The sequence below is a fragment of the Neophocaena asiaeorientalis genome, unplaced genomic scaffold, assembly GCF_003031525.2.
Source record: "Neophocaena asiaeorientalis asiaeorientalis breed wild unplaced genomic scaffold, Neophocaena_asiaeorientalis_V1.1 scaffold433, whole genome shotgun sequence".
Taxonomy (NCBI): Eukaryota; Metazoa; Chordata; class Mammalia; order Artiodactyla; family Phocoenidae; genus Neophocaena; species Neophocaena asiaeorientalis.
Genome location: NW_020175040.1, coordinates 1,475,495 through 1,479,944, shown reverse-complemented (window position 1 = coordinate 1,479,944; position 4,450 = coordinate 1,475,495). Strand labels below are relative to the sequence as shown.

The window sequence follows — 4,450 nt, the reverse complement described above, 5'->3', positions numbered from 1 at the left end:
AGGGGGCCGTGGGTGGGGGAGGACCCTGGAGCAGCGGGGGGCACGGGGGCTGGGCCTGGCGCGGGCCATGTGCCAGGGGCTGTGTGGGCTTAGGTGGGGCCTTGGAGAAGCTCTCCGTTCAGGGTGGGGGGACACCCCGCCGGAAGGCCCGTGAGGCTTCGGGACTCGCTCTGCCTACTTCCCGATAGCTTCTCGCTTCTTGAATTTTTATCGTCATTGACATGCTAAGTTACTTGTTTTACGGTGCACTTCGGGAAGGGGCAGATAAGGCCCGCTTTTCTTGAGTCAACACTAATTTAAGTTCCGGAGGCTTTTAAAAAACCCCGTTATCAGAAAAAAGCATGAATTTGTCAAACTTCCAAAATCATGGCAGCAGCAGTAACCTTTGCATCATCTCTTGGACAGGTGAAACGAATACAATTTAATCTAAAAACGAGGCGAGAAAATTAATTAGCCAACCTCCATTTGGATTTTCCAAACGTGAAAACCTATTTTAGAATGGCATAATGGCCCACATTTGGGTTTGGGTGTTGATTTTATTATGGGTAAAGCTTGTGCTTGTTGCCACATGTTAACCACATGGCCGCAGCCACAGGGCACTTCCAAAGGAAGTGACTACATCTGGTTTTAGGGGTCTTAGGAAAAGAAAACATTGCTCAGTTTTCATCTGTGACTTCAGATAGTGTGTTTCAGGCATTATTCAGAAGGATCCACAGAAGGGGTAGGGTAAAGAAGCCAAGAGTCGGGATTAGTTTTTTTTTTTCTTTTCAGGAGGATTAATTTACGTTCTCATCTTGTACCCCCGAATGACAAGCTTTTAAAAACAGGTTTTTCCCTTTTTCCTATTGTTTGACGCAGTTTTGGGAGAGAAACATAACCAGTTAATTTCTGCATCAGTGAATTAAACCTTAATTTAAATTAAGAACTTTGTTATTCGTTTGCTCAAGCCCTGTAAGTTGAGTGTAAGGTTTTGAGGTTCTAAAGAGATGGATGAAAAGAAGTTCCTACCTCTTAGGCTTTTTTTTCCCTCTGCAAAGCAGTTATTTTCAAATGCTTCTTAAAAATTACTGTGATGGAGGCTTAATGAAACACCTACAAAGTGCCTCGTACATAGTTTCATGCTGTTTTTAGTTTGTTGAGCCTGATTCTTGTCTACAAGGAGCTCTGTGTACTGGAATATAAAAGGAATAATTTATTAGGTTCCCAAGGGCTGAATTAAGGACTTAAAATGTTTCCAAATCGCACCTCTTGGCAACAGTATTTGAAAAAAGCTAACAGTATATATTTATGTACTTATATGTCGCAGATAAACTGGGTACGTTTTTCTCAGCAACCAAAGATCCACATTCCTTTTCATATTGATAAGCTAGGTATTTCATACATGCAGTCTCTTTAAAATATTTTGAGCCAAATCAGTGGAAAACTTAAGGGGCATTTATTACGCTTGTATTTGAACATCTGGAACAGGCCGAATGCGATCGTTTTTAAGGTATTATTATAAGCGAGTTTTGTAATACAGTTTTGTGATTGGATTCTTTTTACCTTTCTTAAAATCTGAAGTCTGCGGTACCTAAATGGAGGCTTAAGATGGGTACTTAAAGGCAGTAGAACCACAGTTTGACTAATTGGAATGATTGGCCTGTTGTCTAAACGCTTGACCACAAGAGAGATTTTGCTTTTTTTTTTCTTCTTCCCCTTGCAGGAGTGAGAGTTTCTTTTAAGAATTGCTGGCTTCTTTCCTCTTCCTAGCCTTCTGACAGTAAGTGGAGAGCAGAAGGCTGATGCCAAGGCATCCTGGCCTGCCCTGTGGAGAACGCTCTTTCTGTACTGTCTCATCTAATAGAGCTCTTACTCTGGCACTGTGAGACGCTGCTGCAGTAAGGGCGTGCTGCTGGGATAATAAAATAGAGCTTGTGGCTACCAGCATTCACGTTGTGAGTGGATGGGCTCTGTTAATCAGGACAGGGTGCAGTAGGGTGGTCGCCTGGAGTTGCTCCATAATTGCAGATGAGGGTGTTAACTAGTGAAGTCAGCTTGCCAGTCTTTGGTCTGTGGTGACACTCCTAAGTTCTGCCTCAGGAAGAAGGTTAAAATCTAAAGTGGCTTTAAATTCATTCATGGGTGTGGATTTTTAGAAACGTATCGATTCTAGTTTTATTTTGACTTCTCTAAAGTGGTGTGCTTTTCTGATAGCATTTTCATGTACAGTATCACTTAAACCTAACAAAAGCCTCTGCAGAGGACTTGGAGCCAACTGTTGAAATCCTGACTCTAGAACTTTCTGAATCGCTTCTCGGCCTTTTGGCTAAGATCAAGTGTAGAACTTTCTGTAGGGTTAGCCAAAAAGTTCTAGAAATAAGATGTTATGGGAAAACCCGAGCGAACTTTGTGGCCAACCCAGTAGTTGTATAGCTTTGGGAAGTCATTTGGTCTCACATCCTCAGTTTCCTTATTGTAAAATGGGGACAAGAATACATGACTAGCAAGGTTGTAGGGATTACAGATAATGTGTTTATCAATCCTTGACTTATAGTAGGTATTCAGCTCCTGATTAAAACCCTTCAGAGCAGGCAGAAATGGGTGTGAGTAGCATTGCTCCCAGGACTGTACTCTGTTCTACAGTATTCTGGCCAGAACGCAGGTAGTGCCCAGTATAACTTGCTTCCTTCCATCCTATCTGCAGTTTATCTTTATTTCAACAGTTGGAAGTGTTTCAGTACCATGTTGGAACTCTGAACCAACTTATTAGGGTGTAAAAATGGGTGAGTGCATTCAAGGGGCAGAAGCTGCACTGTGGTCTCAGTGCAGTTTAGGTCAACGTGGATGAGTCGGGTAACCCTGAGTTTGGGGAAGGTGACTGGAGACACAGCAAATGTGAGTCGATGTGGCTGTGTTAGGAAAACAATCCAACCCGATCCTTATCAACTGCTTTATGTCACGCTCCCCACTCCCGCCTCGCCTGTTGCTACTTAATTTAAATGTATTTATAGAGTCATGGTCTCTTAGTCGTCGGAACGCATTGTTAGTCTTGACCGTGTGCTGTTAAGGTTTAAGTAGTTTATTGGCTTTGTTCTTAGTGTCCAAAATATGGTAGAATTACATTCACAAAGACATTTGTATTACCATTTGGCGTTTTGGTACCAATTCCAGGATTTAAGCCTTAAAGCCTAGACGAGTGCAGTCCCTGTAAAAGAGGCCTCATGGCTTGGCTTACACGGCCTCACAGTGCGTCTTTGCAAACCGTGTCTTGACTGCCTTACTCCTCCTGCTGCCTGGCATGCCTTGTGCTCCTACCACATCTCTACATGTGATTTATGTCAATGAAAATTCAATACACAGCAATCGAAATGGAAACAGATCCTGATTCCTGTTGTTGAAAATGTGAAGTCATTAGGAATTCACCCTTTTTCTTGTCTTACCTCTAATCCATTCCCCTCAGGAAGTAGATTTTATGAGATGGGAAGCTTGAGTATAAGCAGAGTTGGGCCCACTTCAAGCCTGCTGTGTAGGTTGGTTTTGTTTGTTTGTTTGTTTGTTTGTTTTGGCTGTGTCGTGCGGCTTGCAGGATGGATGCCCAGAATCCTAACCACTAGACCACCAGGGAATTCCCTGGACTGAGTGCTCATCTATCTGTCTACAATCCAACTTAACTGGGAGAAGAGTGGAAAGGCAGGAATAACTGTGAGCAGTGTACATATATCCATACGTTTTTTAAAATTGAGCACCTGTTAAGCACAAGGCACCTGGTAGTAATCTCTTTACAGATCAGTTTTATCTTCCTCAAGACAGGAGAGGGGTCAGGTGTCTTGAGGTAACGCAGCAAGTGGTTAAGCTCGGTTAAGTGGTTAGCCCCGTAGTCCCCAAGTCTTTTTATACTGTGTGAGGATACATGGGTGTAGATACAGAAATGATTTTTAGCAGCAAAAGGAAGAAAAATATGCTCTCCTACTGCCTGGCAACAGTGAAAATACGGTATTTGTTTTTTAAATTCGTATATATGTTTTGTAGCATTCCATAAAATGTTGCTGAGTCTCTGGATGGCAAGTTAGGGGTCCTGGCTCAGTTGCTGATTTTAGTGACCAGGAGTAAAAATTTCTCAGTTACACGTGGGGATTTTACTAGACAATCTGAAATACATACTGAATTTAGAGTGATTGTACTCAATCCTTATTGAGTATGTATTTGAAAATACATCGTTAACTTTTTTTTTTTTTTTTTTGGGCGGTGCTACACGGCTTGTGAGATCTTAGTTCGAACTCGGGCCCCGGCAGTGAAAGCGCTGAGTCCTAACCGCTGGACCACCAGGGAATTCTCAGCATCACTACTTTAAATTAATGGTGCAGCACCTCTTGTGATAGCAAGAATTCAGGTGTTTTAGTGTCAGTACTTTCTGGATTGGATCGGGCCTGTACCAGAAGCACAACTGGTTTCATTCAGCAAATGTTTATTG

At 42.5% G+C, this 4,450-nt stretch overlaps 1 protein-coding gene across 5 annotated transcripts in view; it reads left to right on the top strand.

Annotated features, from left to right (window-relative positions):
- Window positions 1-4,450, top strand: part of CNBP (CCHC-type zinc finger nucleic acid binding protein) — a 50,395-nt gene that overhangs the window by 40,357 nt on the left and 5,588 nt on the right. The gene's annotated exons all lie outside the window — the stretch shown is intronic.